The sequence below is a fragment of the Stegastes partitus genome, unplaced genomic scaffold (genome assembly GCF_000690725.1).
Source record: "Stegastes partitus isolate 25-593 unplaced genomic scaffold, Stegastes_partitus-1.0.2 Scaffold1614, whole genome shotgun sequence".
NCBI lineage: Eukaryota > Metazoa > Chordata > Actinopteri > Pomacentridae > Stegastes > Stegastes partitus.
In genome coordinates this window covers 31745-55441 of record NW_007579345.1, presented here as the reverse complement: position 1 = coordinate 55441, position 23697 = coordinate 31745, and the positions used below count along the sequence as shown (strand labels likewise).

The window sequence follows — 23697 nt, the reverse complement described above, 5'->3', positions numbered from 1 at the left end:
CGAGCCGACCTCCTCACATATTCTCGACGCGCATCAAAGAGCGCGTTTGTACCTTTTGGGCATTTTTTAAAAAGAAAATCTTTAAAAATGTTGTGTCTTCTTTTTTTTTTTCTTTCACTTTGCCGCAGCACAAAGTGACACCTCAGTGGGGATTTTAAAACGATGTTGGATCGATAAGCAGCAGCTTCGCCGAGTGCTGAGACTCGTCGTTTCAGAAAACTCGCTCTCTGTAGTGCAACAGGAAGCTTCCGTTGGAGTGAAAATTTCCAAAAACTGGCTCAGAGCGAACCGTGTCATCGGACCGACGTGCAAACGGGCGTTAAAACTCTGCACCCACGTGGTTAAAGTGATATTAAAGGCTCGAATCATCCGCGTTAATGGACTAAACGTGGCCAAACGTCAACAGCGCCGTGCAGCTTTTATCAGAATATGGTTAAAAAAGGTAAAATCTGAAGCTTTTCGAAGCCAGAAGCAACAATCAGCGCTAACGGCAGGCTGTTATAGAAACTGGTGCCGCGAACCGAGACAACGTTTGACAAAACACAACAAAAATTAGACACCGAGCGACGCGCGATGACACAAATGGGAAAGCAAATGACAAAACTGTTCCGGAGAGACGTGAAACATCTCAGGTGAGACGCAAAACAACACAAATGAGAAATACACAAAAAAAAAGATAAGAGACAGTATGACAAAAAACACAAATAAAGGAAAGGAGAGAAAACTGCTCCGAAGAGATATGAAACAACACGGGGAGCACACAACAGAAAAACGAGACACAAAATGACTATACACAAAGCACACATCGACAAAAAACTGAGAGAAAGTGATACCGATGAGATGCAAATGACACAAATGAAGACACAAAACAACAAAACTGTCCCAGATAAATATAAAACAAGAGTGTGATGCAAAAAAAAAGTAAAAATTAGAGACAAAATGAGACACAAACAACAAAAAATGAAACAGAAAGCTATAAGCAACACACAAGACAAATGAGACACAACATAATGAAGGACAGCACGCAGAAAACAACACAAATGAGACACAAAACGACAAAAAACAGACATCGAGCGGCAAAAAATAGACCCAAAACAAATAAAAATCAGACAATAAACAACAGAAAGGAAACTAATCTGCTCCAATGAGACATGAAACAACATCAGCAAGAAGCAAAACAACACAAATGACACACAAAACGACAGACGGTCGACAAAATGACTCAAAACAAGTCACAACATGACACAAATGAGACACAACATGCCAAAAGTGTGACACAGCAAAAAGACGATACTGTTCAAAAGAGACATGAAGGACATCGGTGAGATGTAAAAGGAAAAATAAGACACAAAACAACACAAACATGACACAACATGACAAAAAATAAACCACAAACAGCTAAAACTGAGTCGCATTATGACAAAAATGAGACACAAAATAACAGAAAGGAAACTAAACTGGTCCAAAGAGACATGAAACAACATCAGCAAGAAGCAAAACCACAAAAAATGAGACACAAAACAACAAAAATAAGACAAAATGAAAGTGAAAGTCACAACATGACAAAAATGAGACACAGTAAAGAGACGATAATGTTCAAAAGAGACACGAAGGACAAGTGAGAAAAGAAAGAGTCACAAACAAGACAAAACGACAAAAAAAAACAGACACCAAACGACAAAAAACAACTAAAAGTGAGTCACAATACGACAAAAATGAGACACAAAACAGCAGAAAGGAAACTAAACTGCTCCAAAGAGACATGAAACATCATCAGCAAGAAGCAAAAGAAAAATAAGAGACAAAAGAGACACTAGATGACAAGACAACATGAATCAAAACGAGTCACAAAATCCAAAAAATTAGACGAAAAATGACACAAATGAGACACAACATAGAGACATGAAAGACATATGTGAGACACAAAAGAGACACAAAACAAGACAAACGAGATGTAAAACGACAAAAAACTGACATTGAGCGGCAAAAAATAGACCCAAAACAAAAAAAAAGAGACACAAAACTACAGAAAGGAAACTAAACTGCTCCAAAGAGACATGAAACAACATCAGCAAGAAGCAAAACGATAAAAAACGAGACACAAAACCACAAAAATTAGACAAAATGACTCAAATCAAGTCACAACATGACACAAACGAGACACAGTAAAGAGACGATGATGTTCAAAAGAGACATGAAGGACATAAGTGAGACACAAAACAAGACAAACAAGGCATAAAATGACAAAAACAGACATTGAGCAGCAAAAAATAGACCCAAAACAAATAAAAATGAGACACAAAACAACAGAAAGGAAACTAAACTGTTCCAAAGAAACATGAAACTTTAACAAGCAAAACAAACACAAGACACAGAACTACAGTGAATGTTTTATGTGACATGAGTTGTACAGTTGAGTTACAGTATTAATAATAATATAGAAAGCTGTGACTAATTAAACTGTTTTGTTAAATCAGAGTTTCTCCTGTAAACTCCAGTAAAACGCTGCAGCTTCCACTGAACTGTGCTTCAGCTGGGACACCATGAAACACATTCCAGTGTGTGTCGGCTCCATTCATGTGTGAACGGAGGAACTGGTCTTCTCGGTTGTTGTTCTAAACTTTAACTGAGTCCACCTCAGACCGGCACACCGGTGGACCCCCCGAGCTCCCACCAACCAACCAAACAAACAAACAAACAAACAAAACACCACCCAGCAGCAAATGGTCACTGTGACTGACCACAAACCGCCTTATCTCATCTCCTCACATCTGTCCTCCTCCTCCTTCCTCCTCCTTCCTCCTCCTCCTCCTCCTCCTCCAGCAGGTTTGTTTTGCCGGCTACAGAAGCAAATGGCCTCCTCCCTGTCACGGAGCGGCGTGGGGCTGTGCAGGGTGAAACCTAATGCCTACCTGCGCGCCCAGGCATGCGTTTCACACTTCTAACGGCTCCCTTTTGTCTGTGTGTTTACTCTGCTGGGCTCAGCTCCGTCCTCTCACTCCCATGAACCATTAGCACATTCGCCGTGAGATATGGCATCACTCCGGCAACAAGGCACACAGGACCCCATTAGAAACTGTGTGTGCTTTTTTTTTTTTTCTCCCCTCTTTCTTTCTTTCTTTCTTTTTTAGCACATTCAAAAACAACATTTTGGTTTTTTTCCTTCCTTCCTTTCTGTGTCTGCAGACTGTTAGTTAAGATTCAAGGGACTGACTGTTATCCATCACACTGGCGACTAACAAGGAAACTCAACCGGCAAAGACAATGAGAAATCCTGTTTGTCGCGTACAGTCGGAGCTGCACAAATCGTCTGCCTCCTCCACGCGGCCTGAAGGGTCTTTGATCTGTTGTGTCTGAGTTCTCAGACGGTGTAATAAAAAAAGAGAAAAAAACATGCAGAGCGGGCACATTAGCCAGCAAAGTAATAATTAAAGCCGCCCGTAATCAGCTCAACTAGTATGACACCGCGCCTCACCTGAGACCTCTAATTTTAGAGCCATTTAGGAGAGGTTAACAGGAGCACGACGCACGCCGTCTATTTAGCTTCGGCGGAGTAACGCGCAGCCGAACATGTTGCGGATTCCAGCGAAGCCCCGACCGGCGCTCGTTTCAAATCGTCAGCCGAGCGATCGGGAACCAAACATGGACCTTAAGCTGATTGTCTCCTCGCTAAAGCTGAATGCTGAGCTAATAGTCTCAAGGATCTTCATCTGTGCACACAAAGTCTTAGCTGCTGCTGCTGCTGCTGCTGCTGCTCCGTCCGGCCTTCAAAAGAAAGATGAAAGCTGAGATTTGAAGGAATAACTTTGGTCGTTATCTTGATGTGCACAAAGTGAAAGTCTTCTTCTAGTCCGACATGCCCTCCACCATATCTGTCGTTCATGTGAGGCTGCTTATCGCGTCGAGTGATGGAAAAATCATGTTTATGCAGCAATTAACAAAAAAAACCCTGCACAAATAATGACTTTATGATTTCATAAAGAGTGTAAATTTTGTCCACGTGGGATGATAATCGGATTACTACTGAACTAGATGGACAGATTATTTACCCAGCAGCTCACACGTGTTACGTTATGGAAAATTAAAGAAGCTAATGTGCAAAATAACGTGCAAATTGTGCTGGTAGAAGAGGGAAAAGTAGATTTTAAAATATCCCGACGGAGCTCCAACATCAGGAAAATATATTTACCACAGACTGTATAAAAGATGGACGTAGCAACCGGCCCTGAAAATGAAGCCAACCCAGAAGTGTCAAAAACCTGCAATATCACTACGTCCACTAGCTGCTGGCTCCCATAGACTGGAATTGGAAAAGAAGTGATCACAGATCACCAAATACTGCATTCCTACAGCTCAGGATTTTTTTCTTATTAGTTTTCATGGTCAAATCCAGAGATCAGGTGGCCAATCTGAAAATAAATCAATACTGAATTTTTAAAAAATCGTCAACATTTTGCGGGGCAAGGGGCGTGGCTGGCTTGATTGACAGTCTGCAGCGATCATACAGACGAAGCGAGCAGAAGGCGGTAAATGTGGGCGGGCAGAGAGGGCCCGCCTCTCAATCCGTCTGACCAATCGCTGCTCCTATGGCTCCGCCCCCCTCCGACGATTTTTGTCAACCAGGAAGTAGCAAAACCCTGGCTTCATGTTCTCAGTGCAGAAACCAACGGGTGACGTCACGGTAGCTACGTCCATCTTTTATACAGTCTATGATATTTACCTGCAGCTCTAATTCTAGGTATTTAAATCATGTTCAAGTTTGGAGACGTTCATGTGGATCTTTAATAAACTCAGAGGAAAAACTCCTACAAACAACTGGACTTCGGCTCCTGTAAATCTGATCCTTTATTGTTTTATTTCTATTTCAGGTTGTAAAGGTGCTTGTTTATTCATTAATGCTGAAAGTGATACAGAAGCATGATTCAGTCAGATTTGTGTTGAACATTAACAGAAAAGCGAGCAGACATGAATCCGACACGTCCACCTGGACCAGAGAGAAGGTCTGAAAGGGGTTGAAGTTCACTTTATATCTTGATTTACCGTCGAGGCGGACGTGCGGTGGCCTATATACGAACTGAAAAGAGAACTCTAATGAGAGATCTGAGAGTCATCTTTTGTGTTAATTGGTTTAAAGATCATTTCACAGAGCAGATCCACACAGGCTCCGACCCTCCAGGTGTTCGTTGTAACATTAAATCACTGTCAATCTAAAAAAAAAAAGAGCTTTATTTCCCCCCGCTCCTCCAGCCCGGTCTCTCTTTTATCAAATGTGGTCCCACTTTGCATCTGGTTCACTCGGTGACCTCGGCCGTGCGTGCACAGATTCAAAACACTCAAACTATCAGATACACCTGCCGAGTGCGGTTTCAAAGGCCGGAGCTCAAAGTGACGCAAGTCCGCTAACCCGGTTAATGTCTGGTGATTACCATGATTGGTGCGTCGCCCTATCCCGGTAGTAGCTGAATTATTAAAGCGCCTGTAAACGCACTGATTATCACTTTTATGTTGAAATTAAATTAAGAGCTGTTTTATTCCTCAATTTTGCAAATAAAATATACCTGAGAACTTTATTAATTAGGTGCAGGACTGGATAGAAACAGCATCTTCATCTGTGGACACACAAACTTAACTGTTACTAAAGATATTAGACCCAACATGAACAATCAATCATATTATTGATATGCACAAAGCAATGCACTCTAAAAACTCAGCCTAACTGAGGTGTTAACTTGGTCCACGAGTCTGATAATCCCTATTATTGCTGCATTGCTGTATTTAGGTTGTAACTGAATTATTAAAGTGCCTCTAAATGCACTCATTTTCTCTCCACTGTTGGATTTGAATAGCTGCACCCAACACGATTTCACATATAAAATATGCCTGAGAACTTCATTAATTCCCTCCAGAACAGGTTAAAACGTGCATTTCACCGTGTCTCTGGTTGCTGGGGCCGACCAAGCTAACAGCCTCGAGGATCTTCATTCATGCACATGAAATCTTTGCTATTACTAAAGATATTAGACCCAACATGAATGATCAGTCATTATATTGATATGCACAAAGCAATACACGAGAAAAACTCAGCTTCACTGAGGTGTTAACTTGGTTCACGAGTCTGATAATCCCTGTTATTGCTGCATTGCTGTATTTGGGTTGTAACTGAATTATTAAAGCGCCTCTAAATGCACTGATTTTCTCTTCACTGTTGGATTTAATACCAGATTATTAGCTGCACCAAAGATGTAGCATCTACTCTTGAATTTACCTTAAAAAAAAAACTAGATTTTGTTTGCAAATTTCCTCCAAAGCAGGTTAAAACGTGCACTTTACTGCACCTCTCTGGTTGCTGGGGCTGACCAAGCTAACAGCCTCGAGGATCTTAACTCATGCACATGAAATCTTAGCTATTACTAAAGATATTACACCCAACATGAACGATCAGTCATTACACTGATATGCACAAATTAATACACTCTAAAAACTCAGCTTCACTGAGGTGTTAACTTGGTTCCCTGTTATAGCTGCGTCGCCGTATCCTGGTAGTAGCTGAATTATTAAAGCGCCTGTAAATGCACTGATTATCACTTTTATGTTGAAATTAAATTAAGAGCTGTTTTATTCCTCAATTTTGCAAATAAAATATAGCTGAGAACTTTATTAATTAGGTGCAGGACTGGATAGAAACAGCTCGAGCATCTTCATCTGTGGACACAAAACCTTAACTGTCACTAAAGATATTAAACCCCATATGATCAATCAATCGTATTATTGATATGCACAAAGCAATGCACGAGAAAAACTCAGCTTAACTGAGTTGTTAACTTGGTTCACGAGTCTGATCATCCCTATTATTGCTGCATTGCTGTATTTGGGTTGTAACTGAATTATTGAAACTGATTTTCTCTTCACTGTTGGATTTAATACCAGATTATTAGCTGCACCAAAGATGTAGCATTTATTCTTGAATTTAACCAAAAAAGCACATTTTATTTGCAAATTGCCTCCAGAACAGGTTCAAACGTGCACTTCACCGTGTCTCTGGTTGCTGGGGCTGACCAAGCTAACAGCCTCGAGGATCTTAACTCATGCACATGAAATCTATTACTAAAGATATTAGACCAAACATGAACGATCAGTCATTACACTGATATGCACAAAGCAACACACTCAGAAAACTCAGCTTAACTGAGGTGTTAACTTGGTTCACGAGTCTGATAATCCCTATTATTGCTGCATTGCTGTATTTGGGTTGTAACTGAATTATTAAAGCTCTTTTAAATGCACTGATTTTCTCTCCGCTGTTGGATTTAACAGCTGCACCCAACACTTGCACTTCTTTATTCCTGAATTTTGCAAACAAAATATACCTGAGAAGTTTGCTAATTGCCTCCAGAACAGGTTAAAACGTGCACTTCGCCGCACCTCTCTGGTTGCTTTGGGTGTTCACGTATGCAAACAAACTATTAGAAGTCTGAGCCCGAGATAGCGGCGCTGAATCAATATGATTATTCTTTACTTCCTTGTCATCATCGCTTAGTGCGAAAATAAAAGAGGCGAGACGCTCGACAGACCTCCAGTGTCAGAACGTGGAGACAAAGACGAGATGCCTTTAAACAGCTCTGCCTTCAAGGCAGCACAGACCCCCCGCCACGAAAAAAAATGCAGAATGTAGATCCCTAGTACATGGGGATGGGTGTTCTGTAAATCGATGATAACAGTCCTATAATTTAATATATTTTGTCTCACGCTGCGAGTGTTTAACATGCTGAGACACCAAAGGCACAGACTGGAGGGAGAGCGTCTGACTGCCGTTCTCCTCATTAAACGTGCCGAGGTCTCCCCTCTCAGCTGGGGGCTTCTCTTCTCCCGCCTCCGCCGTGGAACGGCAACCGCCGGCGATCGTACCTTCGCTGTTTTCTTAAACAGCCCTCGACTCGGGTGTGATCTCGGAGCGAGGTCTCGAAGCTCGGGAGTTCAGGAGCGCTCGGCGTGCTTCCGATCGGCCGTGATTGTTAAGCACAGATTGCTAAGATGTCAACAGGCATCACACTGTTTTTTGGCTAAATATGAAGTCGCTGCAGACAGATGTTTAAGTACTCTGAGAGATGGAGGAGCCACAGGGGCGTGGGCCCAGAGGCCTCGACATATGTGTGGCTGGTAGAGCCGCCATGCTTTATAATCAACAACCAAGTGGCAAAGAAACAGAAAAAAAAAAATGGTGAATTGCAGGAGCAGTTGGTCTTCTTAAGGAAAGGACGCCTAATAACTGGGAGGAAGGGGGATATTAGAGGGGAGGGGAGCGGGGCCGTTTGAAAAGACAGTTTGAAATTTAAATGCAGTCGGAGGGGTGGTGGTGGGGGGGCTGAAAAACAAGAGGCAGATGTGAAAGAATGTCAGGCTCCTTAGACAAAGCTCCTGGTTGTCCCTGTGTGGCTGTTAGAGGGCCGCGGCAGAACAGAAGAAGAGCCGGGCCTTTCTCTGAAGCGAGGTCCGGGGGAGCCGAGGAAGGGGGGCGCCGAATAAAGAACCTGAGTGGGGGGAGGGAGGCTCGCAGCACAATGAGAGACTGACAGCCTGCAAGTCTTGCTTGACCCTCGAATTAGCCCCTGAGCTTTCAACAAACCCTAAGAAAGAGCGGGGATGTTAATTGTCACAGAACATCACAGGGATGCAAAGGAAGGGAAATATGGGGCCAGAGATTCACTGAAATGTAAATCAGCGCCAACAGACCACCACATGTTGAATGCAGCAAACACATTTGGTTTCTATTGGGTTTTTTCCCCGACAGCGTCCTCATACATGAATTCATACATACTATAAGACTCCTGTTATCTCTGTTTCTCTTGCCCACTTTGAGGGGAGGGAAAAAAAAAGAAAACCTGAAATACCTGGGGACCGTGGTGGAACACTCAGCCTGGGCTGTGCGGGGGAAAATATATTCCCAAAAGCGATTGCGTTCCTGCTTTGACACTGCTGAAGATGTACAATTTGCAAGCGTAAATCAGAAAATTCGCACTCCAGAGCGGAGAGATTGGGCCGGTGATCAGATGAGTCTGGAGCCCCGCTGAGGCAGATATGGGCCGGGGAGGAATCCGAGGCTGACCCCTCCGCTGGGGGAATGATTGAGAGCAGCACAGGGCCCGAGGAGCCCAATGACACCCGACCAAACACCGAGCGACTGCTGGTGCCCCGAACGCAGACCCTGACCCCGACAGGAGCTAAGCCAGTGAAATACCAGGTCAAACACGCATGCTGCGCAACAGGACTGCTCGGCGGGGGGGGAGGAGGAGGAGGAGGCGGCTGGAGGGGGGACAATGGGGCAGTGGATGGTTGAAAGAGCAGGAGAAAACAAAAGGAAGCATGAGGCTGCTTTCTAATGAGCACAATCCATATTGTTTTTGTACATTAATACCCAACAAAGAGATATTCTAAAGGGGGCTCACAGTTACTTTTAATTTCCAGGTATTATCTAACCCCCCATCTCATCATCCCGGAGCTCGTAAAAACGATTGTTTTTGACGGTAACGTTTGGATTAAATGAATCATTACAGGAAAAACACAGCGGCACGCAAGAGAACCGGAGCGTGTGACTGAAGCGTGGTGCTTGTCATGCTCGTTGCTCTTAGTGTTTGCACCATTCATCATTTTTATGAGCCACTCAATTAATCGATTAGAGTACTCCCCACTGGTCAGGACATATGGCTACTAAATAAAGCAATCATGAGCCAAACCCTGGAACGCTGCAGCACATCAATACTGTAGCAGAGACAAAGAGGAATCGGCCTCCCCCCCAAAAAATATGTATTTGGAGTGCGGTTTTTAACGCGTGTTTGTCGGCGACCATCCTCCACCTTATCTGTTTTCTCATGAGCTCACCTGTATCTCTGAGCACTCGATGCCTGCATATATATGAAACCTGTGGCCTCATAATCACCTTAGCAATGCAACAAAAATCCTATTAGCGCTGAAAGATACCTACACCTGTCTGTCCACATGGATTACAGCCCGGCGATTCGCCGCGCTAACAAAGTTTTAATGCAGCTTCCATACATTCTTCTTTTTTTTTTTTGTTCTAATTTTGATGTTTTACTGGGAAGTGAAGTGGATTATCTCAAATGAAATTTCAAAATGTCATTTCCACTTGCTGATAGCACAAAACTATTCCTTTCAGGTCTGCCGAGATAAGAATGATTCAGCCAGGGCTGTTAAACGGTGTCTTTGCCAAATGTTACCCCGCTTAGGAATTAATTGGCTGACATTAATACAGCAAGATAAATAGACAGGTCAGGAATGGGAGCCCTGCCATTATATGGGCATCTCATGGTGATAGTACCTGCCAATCAAGTCCAATAAGTCCTTGACACGGCATGATTCACCTTGAAATGCACAGAACGCATGCGGTATGTAGCGCGTCCTCCCCTGTCCACAAACCCAATCCAATTAGAAAATGCTCAGCGGGGTTGATGCCCGAGCAAGCACATCAGGACACCAGAAAACACACATCTGTTGCGTGGTCCACTTTGCCGCGGCCAAACAAATCAGGGATTAGATAAACTGAGCCTGACCAGACACTTTCCCCCCAAAACTCATCTCCTCAATTCTCAGCATCATCACTGTTGGTGATAACGACGTGGTTACGCAAAGAAACAAATAAAGTCAAGTGAGCAAACATCCAAACAGAGGCCAGACCGGCTGCAGAGTTTGTGTGTCACCAGACCAGGAACCTTCTGGATGCTGTTGCACCAGTAAACTGCTTTGGTGACGCTGCTCCCCACCTCCAAGCTTCAAAATGAGCAGCTGAACGGTTAAAAACGCTGCTCCATCCTTCTATTAAGGAGCTCCACATCAATAATGCACTGTGATCGTGAGGCGTTATTAAACAGGATGATTAATTTTTAAGGAAGTGGGCAGCAACACAAAACATGAAGGAGGTAACGGAGAAGATGACTTGTGAGAGACGCGTCTTTTAAAATGGAAGACATTCATCCGCCCTTCGTCTACAAAACACCAGACGTTTGCTGGAACCGAAAACCGGAGGAATGTTTTAACTCCACCTTGAATTAAAGACGCGTTACGTAAATCCTTGGCATCGACTCCCGACATCGTATCGTGCAGCCAATTTCGCAAAACATCTCAAGATCCTTGTTTGCCTCTGAGCTGCGGCTCCTTTGTGATTACTATATTCAACAAAGGCCCCAATAAAAGCTTTTACCTGGATTCACTTCATCCTTGCACAGAGGATCCATAATATAATTTTCTCTACTTGTGCATCAGGAAAGTACCTCATTCTAAAATAAAATAAATCTCAAAATGCTCAGAAAGCAGCGTTTGTGTTTCCAGAGTTTTTTGAAAGGTGCTAATTCTTTCAGATTAGAGGTATTGTGAGTAATGTGTCCGACCTTGGCTCGCCATCTAATTGCGGCTTTTAACCTTTCTGTGGCTGAGAGGAAGGACGCAGCCAAAATAAGGGACGCTGCACAAGCTTCCCTAAAATAGAAAAACAACACAAAGACCTCACAGCAAAAGGGGAAAAAAAAAAACCTGTACAAATTATTTCAGCGGTGGAGTGGAAGCACCACTTCATTCGAGCACGTTTCTATCCCAGTGCTGCCGTATCTATTTTCAATCTAAAAGATGGCATGAATGCCTTTGTCAGACGAGGGGGGGGGAGCGGCGTACACGTCAAGCTAAAACAAGGTATAGCACTGTGTCTCGTCAGGAAGCGCAGACAAAAGAAGTGGGTGTAGTCTTTCCTAAATGCAATCACTTGACAGCCCTAAATCTTCACTCAGCACTGCCCTGACAGGTAATGGTGCTTGTTAAACCTGATGAAGGTATATTGGACCCTTTTTTTTCCCCCCTTAAAGACACAGAAATGTCTTTTTTTTTTTTGCAGCTCAGCTTTACTGCCGCACAATAACATGAAACATGAAAAAAAAAACTGCAGAAGCATCACGTTCTGCAAAGAGCTGCATGACAAAACTAAGTAATTTTGGCCGCTTTGAGTTTGCTCATTAGGTTTCCCGGTGCGACTCCAGTGTCACCGCTCCTTGGCCTCCTTCCTCCCCACCTTCAGCTGTGAAAGGGAGAGGACAGGTTTTTTGGGGGGGCTGAAGCCTTCTCCTCCTCCTCCTCGGCGGCGGCGGGGCTCATTTGCATAACATCAGCCCTGCGAGGAGGATTGTGATGCAAACAAGCTCGGATTGGCTCATTCCACCCGCCAATTTTAATAACCGAGGCGCTATAGGTTTTCTCCTCGCTGCACAATGCTTCTTCAGAGAAAAGTTTCCGCCACAGTTTGGACGACATCTAGGAAACATTTAGCGTCCGTCCGTTGGAGAGCGACGTACACTTTGCCCGAGCATATGGCGTACCAGAGGGGGGAAAAAAAACACAACGGTAAATGTTTGCCATGGGCGAAAACATCTCCTTTCAAGAATATTCTCCCAACTGACCACGATTCAGGCCTGACATGATTTTTAAAAAAAAGGAAAAATTATGTAAATGGATCTGTGGCTTATGTTATCGTCCCCTGCCACCCACAGTAGGACAGCAGATACAGCAATCACTGCTTCTGCACCTTGTGTATGTTTAATATGCGTTTGCTCTTTTGTGATAACAAAAAGGAGGGAGGAGGAGGAGGACGAGGAGGTGGAGGAGGAGGGGGGACAAACAGGGCTTTCTTTTCTTGTTATTTTTTTCCCCTGAATAACTGGACCAAAGTCAGGGAGTCTAAAGACACAAGGAGAGCGAGCAGGCAGATACAGGAGACTGTCAAGCGGACCGCGATAAAACATTCTCTGGGAAATTATCTCCCTGTCATAAGGCCCTCCTGTTTTGAATACCAAAGGGATTCAAATTCCCAAACAAATTCTGAGAGGTTGACCAATTTTTTTTTTTGCCAAACGATAGCGGATTGCGGCGGCGCGTCGCACCTTTGAACCGACGGCGGTAGCGCGACGCCGAGATTTTAATCTCCCCGCGTCTGCATAGGTAATCCACTGAAGTGTAATTGCTACAGTTCTAAGTTATTCAGAAATAATGACGGGAGAATAAGACTCACTATGAATATGAAGTGAGTGTGATAACAAAGTCCCACGGTGAAAGAGAAGGTAATACTTTGACAAGGGCCCTTGCTGGGGAGGAATATTCTCCTCTGAACATAAACAAGCCTCAACAGGGGAGGCTGTTTCTTAACATGATGCACCATTCAGGGGAACATAATGAACTGCACTGTGGAGATGAAAGATAGGGGATTTATCCCGCTAAAACGGCTGCTCGACTTGATCCTGGAGTAAGTTCGACCTGTTTCTGTTCACGTAATCCATTGTCTTTGTGTTCGCTGACAACATAAAAGAAACCAAAGAGAGCATTGACACGTTGGAAAATCTCACAAACTTTTGCAACCGCCGCCTCCTGCAGAAGGTCATTTTGTAAAAAAATGAGTCACATGCATGTCGTAGTCTTGACCTTGTGCATAAAGCGTTTATGCTTCCCAACAATCTGAAATCAAACATCTACATTTCATAGTCTGAAAAACAAACAGCAAATTCCCGACATTTAACTCCAACGTCTCGACTTGTAGTTCAACACGAACCGAAATGCGACAAAAGAAGAATAACTTCAAAGCAGACATTTGCGTCTGATGAATATTCAGTCCTGCTGTGAATATTCTGCCTCTCTGACATCCTTCAATGTTTTCATCCACCAAAATATCTGCAGCAACAATTAGCGCTTTTGTTTGGGGCTATTACAGCATGCTCCAGTTGTATGAGTCGTGTTAGCGAAGCTTCATTACACATTTCTGTCTCGCCGCTGTGTGTTTAACTTCTGCTAAAGTTTAAATACCAAGTATGCACCTGAGAAAGTCCAGAAAATGTCCCGGCCGTCGCTCGGTAAAGGCTGCCCTCCTCCCTCTGCTGCCCGGCTTCATTATGTACAGGAGTCCTTTCAGGTGAGAGAATAAAAGAGCCTCTTTTTTTTTTTTTTGGCCCTCTCGGTAAAGTGAGTAGGCGTTGCGGCGTCTGTGACATTCACCGTCTCTCGCTGATTGTTCGACTCGGCTTTGGTGTCTGGTAGCTACATTTCAGCGCCGCCATTTCTAGAGCAAACGGTTGATCTGAGGCGGACGTTTGAAACGGCGGTAAATATCTGGGCTGGATCTACCTCCACAGAGGAAAAGTTCTGCCTCCTTCAGGCAGGCCCGGGCTGGTGGAGCTGCAGCTCCTCGCCGACCTCGGGGCCTGCTGGACCTATTTCTGATGGTAATGGCTGCAGGAGCCGCATCCTGTCAGCTCGCTCCACACTCACGAGTAATCAGCTCGGGTTGGCGAACGCCACCGGCTCCACTTTTTTTTCGCAATGACAAAAAAATGCGCCCGTTTCTACCCCCCATTTGACTGTCCTCTTTACGCGGCCCTGTTCTTTTTTTTTTTCCACATTTCCATCAACTACTACAGAACAGCACTCATCACATTGGTTCAGCTGCTGATGCTGAAGCTAAAAATGAAACGTGTGTTGCCAGGCACAGATGCAGCACTTGATAATTTGTGCAGCTTTGCTCAGAGCTTTCTGTCTGGTCATCATTTAACCTCGCTTTGATTCTATCACCACCACGTCAACATGTGTTCGATTTTATGCTCCTGGTTTCTGTTTCGCACAAAGCACGACTGCAGACACTCGACTGGCTCGCTAATGCTGGCTTTTGGGCATTTGATGGCATTGTTTCGAGGCCGGTGACGTCCAAATGGTCTCAGTTATCTCCAAATATGTTTTTATGTTACATATAAAGCTACCTCGTTGGAGAAGTAGATCAAATTGTGCTTTTATAAATTCAAAAATTCAGTGCAATAAATGATCCACGGCCGATTATTTAAACGCTACAATAGAATTCCTGCCATTTTGATTTGAAAATTTAAAATTTTTCAGATCGCCTGAAGGATTACGAGTTCCTTTAAGGACTGAGGAAGTTCTTAAAAAGCTGCATAAACCATTTTATAACTAACTGGTCGACCTTCTTACTGGTGTTGAACAACGGTTTTCGATATTACAGCCACGCCATCGACTCGCCGGCTGATTTTAGGGAAATCTTTAACGCACTTCGGTTGAATTCCTTCTTCTCGCAGCGAGAACATAACAGATGTGAAGTCGGGGCTGCAGTTCTCACACTTGTCTCAATTACTAAAAACCAGTTTGCGAGGGACTGAATAGCTGAATTAGACAAACAGGTCGCTCTAATGGATAAAGCAGTCAGCGTATGTGTGATTTATAGCAGAATTCACACCAGCAGCAGCGCCGCCTCACACCTCATTTAGAAGCAGGCACGATGAATTATTAGGGCAGCCTGTATATGTGTTTTTACTGTGCAAATGCCAAAAAGATCAAATCAGCGCAGGGACGCAACCGAGGTGTCGATACCGAGCGGTCCAAATTTCATTATAAATACATGAATAATTTGACGTCTCCATCCGCACAAACACACACACACTGAGGAGCAACTTATCTGCAGTGTTTAAGATGTTCATTAGCTCACCCCCTCGGCAGTGGAGGAGGAGGAGTTGGATCCAACAGGCAGCAGCGAATGCCAGGCCTGGCACAGCTGTACAAGCAAAGCTGTAAAGAGAAGTCACCGGCCACTGTCGCTCAATCTTCCCCTGTGTTAATCCCACACTATCTGCATTCATGTCAGCCCCACTCCTCGTGTCCCTGCATCGCTTTTCACACTCCTAAGTTCAATTTGGCAGGAAAGTGGACATGTTGCATCACTTCTGCTGGCTGAAAATCCTCTCGGCATTGTTCCCCTCCAATAATCTTTTCTGTGAGACAGCATGATGGCTGTGTTATCATGTGCAATTGATTCAATAGTCATTTTCTACACAAAAAAAAAAAAAGAAGAAGAAGAAAAAATCTTTCTTCTTGTTTTCTGTCTCAGGTATTGGAGGGAGGTTTGCTTATGTATTCCTATGGCGGATCCCGGCTCGGTGACTTTTAACAGCAGCGTAGCAAATACGAGCACATATGAGATTTAAAAGCCTTTAATGCTCCTGAATCTCTTCTTAGCTGATCAGATCATCTTCTGAATGGCCTCGATACACCAGCAGGGCAGCCTGTGTGTGCAGAGGAGTCAGCTCCATTTATCTGTGTTCATCATTTACATCATTACGCTGTCAGATCAGAGCCCACGCTGCTACTGTAGCCGGACTGTAAAAAACCAACACTCGAGTGCTGGTCAGGCTTTAACCAAGCCGGCGCTCTCAAAACCCCCACAGACGGAATCTCACATCGGCGGAACCAAATCCCGGCCCTCGGGGCAAGGAGTTTTATTTTAACATCTCTTTTCGGGGACTGACATTTCGTCCTCTGTTTTTCAAATGTTTTCCCAAGAAGCTTCTCTCCGGTTGACCCAAGCAGAGACCATCGCCTCTGGCTTGTCACGGAGAGAAGAGTGATGCGGTTCTGTGGGTAACAGAGAGGGAGGCTCTGTACTGAGACAGCAGCAGGTGCAGCTGTGACAGTTGCCGTGTTGTTGCTAGCCCCGCACTGTAGTCGAGATGAGGTTCACAGATGTAGCCACTCAGTGCAGTGGTTTATTGGCTGCCTGAAACAATGCATCTCTGTCAAGAACAACTCCTCCTAAGGCCATTTCAGTCTAAGAGTGCTCTGTATGAAACAAGGCGTAGAAAAAGCTCATTCTGACACACAAGGTCAATTCTGCTCCACAGCAACACAATCAAAGCTCCCCGTGCTCTGCCAAAAAACATAACAAATTCCAACCTGAAGCAACCGACGTGCAGGTTTAAGCCTCACCAGAAAGGGATTTCTGTAGCAATGATAATAATAATAGTAGTATTAATAATAACCTCTAAATTATGCATAAAAGTAAACATCTAATTGTATTGTACTTGTGACGAATTAGCAGCGATTTTGTGCTAATTATTGCTAAAAGCATCGTCACTGTTTGTCATTCCTGATTAATTATTAGCAAGCCTCTCTGCGAGCATAAGTCAACCGAGAACCACCCAAGGCTGCACTTTACCCCCACGTGAAGCTCGCAAGACATTCCAATCGTGCAACGACGTACCGAGCCGAGGAAAGTACCGGCACCCAAATCTGATGTGGCTTTTTTTTTTTTTTTTTAATTTTTTAATTTTTTTTTAAAGGAGGAAAGAAAGCAAACCTGATTCTCTTCTTCAATTCTGGAAGTAGTCCGCAAAAGTCCAGTCCGGCGCGATGCATTGTCGAATCTCAGAGCAGTGGAGATCTGAGATAATATGACTATTGTTTTCCTGTAAAGCACCCAGTCTCTGCTTGTTCAATTACTGGAAGGAGCCTCAACGAGGGCGGTTAAATCATTTGCAGAGACATTATCTACGCAGAGAGAAAGACGAAGGAGAGGGCGGGTGGAGGAGGAGGTGGTGGTGGTGGTGGGGAGGGGGGAAGCAGGCGTAGGGGCCAAACTTTAGTTTGGAGAGGAAATAGAAACAGTTCTGTGGACCACACATGGAGGGTGCTGTGAGGATAAAAGCAGCAGGATCCATGATTCACTGCAGGAAATTAATAGACTAATACAGCTCTCTCTGTTTCCACGCCAAAAACCACATCATAAGATCAAATTGTTTTCATTACAGGTGATGATGGATATCTGTGTAGATTATTAAAACGTACACGGGATTTGCGAGCGACCGCGAAAAACCGCACATATGTCGCCTAAAAACACAAGCGGCTCACGAGCACTCGTCTGTCAGCGTGAACAATCATTAAGAGATAATTTGATTGGTTTTTTTGTGTGTTTTTTTTTTTCCCCCCAACTTCAGCTATGTTTGATGTCTCTGGCATGGTAGCAATTGGACAATTATTTTCTTGATTAGCTTAGTTTTTAGCAACTTCCCATGCCTGTGATATTCCTCTGAAACTCCCAGACCAGACGCTCAACTCCATCTGACTTGGCAGCCACATTACAAGAACAAAGCTTCCACTCCCCCAACTAAATACTGTACAATAAAATATCATTTATCAAAGCCTCAGACTTACAAATAAACTCGTTTAACCAAATATAGACGTATATTATATGTATGTGTGCACGTAGGGTCAAACATGCAGCGATGTGTGAACTTAAAAACACTTGATGTTGGAGGTTTTATGGATCTGGCAGCATTTCAGCTGCAAATTAGTCAGCAAACTGCACCCTTTTTTTTTTTTTTACAGTGTGACTTGACTGTGTGGTGCATTTAATCACTTACAATGCAGCTCATAAAACAACACTGATTGTACCATTATTCAATCTGCTGCAGGTTTCTGAATTAACTCTCAGGGCAAACTAGCAAAGCAGATATTTTTATAACCTCTTAGTTCAGTTTTTACCCACTGGACGACTTCCCTTTTTTTTTTTTTTTTTTAATATACATATAATTTGAAGTGTAAGGTTTCTGCTTCCTTTGAGAGTCTCCCAGCTCACTTAACAGTCAACACAACAGCTACGTGAATCACTTCATAGATCTAAAATACAGTCGTGGAAAAATACATTGAAAAAATAAATAAAATAAAAAATAAAGCACTGCCACTTGAACAACAGTAAAATGATATTCAGATGTTGAAAACTGCTCACCAGTTTCTCTGTCAGTCTGAATCAGAAGAACGCCCACATCCCAACGTGAAATTATTCTTGAAAAAAAAAAAAGCAAAAAGGAGCAAAACTTTTCTCACTTGCAATGAGTCACAATTGTCAAGGACAACAACAGCCTATATGGAGGGAAATATATTGCTCTGGCATGTTTACCCACACCATCCCTAAATAACAGCCCTGTCTTGTTGGAAAAGGGGCTTTTAAGTGTGGATGTGCTTCGCTCTCCTATAATCCAGCCGAGACATTACTGCTTCCCCTGGCAGACGTCCGCAGATCCCCCCTCTCTCCCAGCCAGGCCTTGCTCTCCGCCGCGATGGCAGAGCCGCAATAACTGCTGTTTGCTCAGAGCCTTGCCTCCCAGGTTCTCCTCTGTCACACAGAAATTGAATATTTTCCCAAATAGTGTTGCAGCTGTGCACAGATAAGGACAAGTCCTGTTCACATAGCACAAAGAATGAGACGGGGTCGGTGTGTGTGTGTGAGGGTGTGTGTGAGAGAGAAAGTGTGTGTGAGAGAGTGTGTGTGTGTGTGTGTGTGTGTGTGTGTGGTGTCCATATTCTTAATTTTCTTTAAATTACAGCAAGAATAAAAGTTGCAAATTAAATAAAAGAATGAGAAATAACCATAATTTTTGAGTATTTCAAACGTGTAATTTTCTATTTTAACTTCAGCTTAAATTTTTTATCTGTGTCAAATTTTTCATATTGTTTTAAAGTGATGGTTAATTTTCCACCAGTGCTTCACACTTCTTCCACTTATCTTGGGAGTGACCTAAACACACACTGCTAATGGCACGCAGCTCCACCAGAGTCGTGCTGTCGACTCGATGTGAAAATACGTAAGCTGCAATCAGAAACCAGGCCAATACGCTACACCCAATCGTTTTATGACCAGAGGACGGCAGTTTTCATGACCCACTTTTGCACTTTGCACTTGCTTCTTTGGAAATGAGTGAAGAAGAAAAAAAAAAAGAGCTGCCAGATAAGCTCAGGGAGGCTGCCACTTAGCCACAGCACACTAACCTATAGGAGAGCCCAGGGTTAATATCCGTGTTGTTTTCTTGTCACCGCACGTTGAATTGAGCCCTGCTCTCCATCGCCCGTGTCCTTGTGGAGTAATGTTCTGCTGGCAAATTATTTAGGCAAGCAGAAAGTTTCACCTGCCATTTCAGGGGCACCGAATCCCCCCGCCGCACCAGAGGCCTTTGGCAAGTGGAAACAAATGTTCCACAAAATGGCAGGGAGGGGAACGCGGTGGCGCACGGCGTTTTACTGATTGCCAATCGTAAAATAAAATCAGTCATGAAAGGGGAGGCATTCTGGCCCACCAAAGGCCCGCGCGTTACGTCAAATTTGCCGTAGCTTTCTTTTACAGCCTTGTTTATTCCCTTTAATGGCGAGCAGTTATCCGCACAGTATGGCTCCGTGTAGGTGGTTTAGCGACAGAAAAGATTGCATCTGAAAACACAAACCCCACAATTTACACGGCAACGAAGCAGTGGGATGTAAATCTGAAACGCCTTAACTCCCTGCAATCCTCCGCCACTGACACATTCACAGCCGCCATCATTTACGTGGTTTCGCTAAGGAGCTGCTAACACGTCATTTGTTAGAGCTGCAATTTGAAATTGTTCCTCGTGCACTTTTGGCTCACAAGGACACACACACACACACATGATAGAGGGAAGGAGAAAAAAAAAAGCCCAGACGAGCTCGAGTTTGGAGGATAAAAGCCCGGCGTGCCCCCGTAGTGTAACACTGACACAAACAATCCATTCAGCCGCAAAGCAACCTTTAAATCAGCCATGTTGACTCGCCAAGTGCTGCTCACTGGAAGACACGGGGCTCACGTCGACGCCTGACACGGAAACAAAGTGAGCAACCGGTCAGTGCGTGCACGCTCATATCGAATTAAATCGATAGCAAATTAGCTTAATAAAGCCAGAGTGGAGCAGCCTGGTGGAATTTAAAAAAGCTGCGTTTTAATGTCAAACAGGAGCTCAGCTGCTGCTCTGAGGGGGAGAAACAAGCAAGCAACAGTCCGTAATGTCACATATTTCTGATGCGTTCACACCCACTCACATCCACACGCTCTCGTGCTCTGTGACATGTAAAGTTGACATAAGAGTGACATGTCGCTCCCTTAAAAAAAAAAAACCCTCATCCAGGAGGGGTGCAGGGCGGTATTGATCTACGAGTAAAGATGAACGCTGGAGCAAAGAGAAGCAATCTGGAGCTCTGGCAGATCAAGAGCAGCTGCAGTTCTTTGAAACCGGACGCACTTCCACTGAAAGAAGGCTCTGGACTGAAAAAGGTGCTCTCATGCTAAGACTCAATTGTGAAATGCTTCATAATGGCCGCAGATATCAAGCAACAAGACATCCGAGAAGACACTTTCCTTCTTTAAAACGCACCCACAAGCAGATCTCATTATTCCCATCCAGCGTGGATAGATCTGGCTTTCGGATGCTGGCAAACAAAACTACAATTTTTTTATTTTGCTGCTGTTTTAATGAATAATTCACACCCACAAAAAAAAAAAAAAAAGTAATCATTTCCAAGAATTTTCATATCATTCCTCCAAACCAAAAACCCAAATGTGATTTTTTTTCCTCCCTCCTGCGTTACACTGACTGTACATATTAGCTTGTTGTCAGAAAGCTTTGACAAATTCTCCCACAACGCCACACAAACAAATACAAGTGAGATTATGTTCTACACACCACGTCGCTGCTTACAAGAAGGAAACAAGTCTCTTCAGTTTTTCCAGCTCACACACACTCATCCTGAAGCCTTTCAAGCTCAGCCAAAAAAAAAAAACCAGTGGCACAAAATAGAGGAGTCCTACTATTGTGTAAAGGCTCTGGCCACTTTGATATGCTAATACGTTCCTCCTAAACATCTGGAATTTGCATTATTTTATGCACTAACACGGAGTTTCCTCTAATAATAATAAAATAAAATAAAGGCTTGGAGGAGCTTCTCTTGGATGATAAAAGACACTATGAGCTTGTTCCTCAGGCATTCCTTCCAAACTTATTCCGCCTGGCTTTGTGTGTGGCTCAACAATCACTTTGTAATGTATGTTGAGGAACACAAAACCTTCATCTGCATCCTCCAAACGCTCCTGTTTCCTATCATACTGGGACGATCTGGGGTGAAAGGTCGTGCCACGCTGCGTTTTCACTCATTTTTTACATCTGCAGCAGCTCACAGGAGAGCTGTGATAAATGTGCAGGTTTTTTTTTTTGCAGACTAAATACAGACACATTCATGGACACTAATCCAGGCAGGAATTCGCAGCTCCCTCCCTCCTCTCTCTTTCTCTCTCTCTCGCTCTCTCTTTACAGATCAGATCCTCAGCAACTAATACAAAAAAAAAAAAAGGAGAAATAAAGCTGGGGGGCATGAGGAGCTAAATTTATCCCAGTGCTCTGATCGATCAGTGCGGGTTGCTGCTGAGCTCCGGGCTGCGGGGCATCAGGCGGCCGGCCGCGGTGCGCCTCCGCCTGGCTGAGGCGCACGGAGCCGCGTGTGCGCGTCTCTTTAACACATGGTTGACAAGACGGAGGCCTAAATAATACATGTGCAGTAAAAGGATCTAATTTTACTGCCACTCTGCGCCCAGCTCAGTCCGAGCAGCCAAATCTGTCCCTTTCTTTTTTTTTTATTCCTGTTTTCGTTCGTGCCTCTGATTGATTTCCACGTCACTTTCCACGCCGGCGGATCCACCGCATCACCGCGATCTGTGGCCAAAACTCATTATTACGCTGCTGCGCTCATTTTCTCCCCTCCTTTTCTTTCTTTCTTTTTTTCTTCTTCTTCTTTCGGACAAATAGCCTAACCCCAATTATAATGGATTAGCCCGTGAATGCTCTCCAGAAGCACACCGACGTCGCTCCTCAGGTCACCGCTTCCAGCACAAATCCCCATTCAGAGCAGCGCTGGCTTTAAAGCCCTCAGCGACCAGCAAACTCCAGCTCAACTTTGGAGGCGCAAATTCCACAATTAAAATGCTGTTTTACATGTTCTGGTTCACAGAGATGCACAGCTGCTTCCCCCCTCCAACACACACACACACACACACAAACACACACTTAGATCGAACTAGTTTCCATTCAGACCAAATCAATCCACATCTGGTTATGTTTTGATGAAGCGCTTTTCAATTACGCACGCTGGAGTTTAAATCACTGCAAACTGGATCCACTGTTCACACTTAATTACTGTCTGGGTTTTTTTTTTAAGTAGCTTTTTTAAAAAAAACACTGTAAAACTTGGTGTTAGAGAATAAAACGCAGGAAAAGTTGCTCCCCACATGAACTTGTCCACAGCAACAGAAACAAAACTCCTCGTTCTTACCTTTGTGGAAAAGCAGCGAAGCCAAACGGGGCTAAAATGAAGTCAGTGGGAGGAAAATGTGAACAGTAAAAATGTCAGATAGTGGAAGGACAGTCTGATGGGAACTCCTCTGCAGCGAAGGGAGAGCAGCGTGTGCGCGCCGGGCTCATGCTCCCCTGATGCGGGTCGGAGGCTGGCTACCAGGCGGCGGGTCCCCCCCTCAGCGCGTACATTCCCCCGCACCGGGCGCGCACTTCCATGGCACCGAGGTGTTGCTCTGCGCTCAGTCCCAAACTCGGCAGCGGCTCATGCGCCTCTGAGCGGCTCCTCCACTCTCCGGTGCGCCTTCTTCACTCCCGAAGCAAACGAGGAGAGAGAGAGTGAGAGAGAGAGGCGAAGCTCGAGCAAAGAGAGGAGAAGAAGAAGAAAGAAAAAAAAAAAAAAAAAAAAAGAAGAGACAGAGTGACTGAGAGGGACAGGAGAGAGAACGGAGTGGGGCTGCTCAGTGTCTGGTGAAGGACAGAGGAGGAGGAAGAGGACCGCCGGACGCCGACGCTGCGCTCCTGGCTCCGCGCACTGACACTGTGGAGACTGGGCAAGTTTCAGCGGCTCGCCTCTGGAAAAGATCCCGCTCACAGCGTTCAGACACTTGGTGGAAGCGGCGCGGAGCGGGCTTCCAGTAAACAGCGCCAGTGCAGAGGAGAGCAGGCTGCCGTCTGCAGGAGCCGTCTGAGC

General features: G+C 44.4%; 1 protein-coding gene across 1 annotated transcript in view; it reads right to left on the bottom strand.

Annotated features, from left to right (window-relative positions):
• Positions 1-23439, bottom strand: part of LOC103371592 (latrophilin-2) — a 104696-nt gene extending 81257 nt beyond the window's left edge. The window contains exon 1 of the mRNA XM_008300964.1: positions 22984-23439. The gene's annotated coding sequence lies outside the window, so the exon portion shown is untranslated. The remainder of the gene's footprint in view (positions 1-22983) is intronic.
• Between the last annotated feature and the right edge of the window lie 258 nt (positions 23440-23697).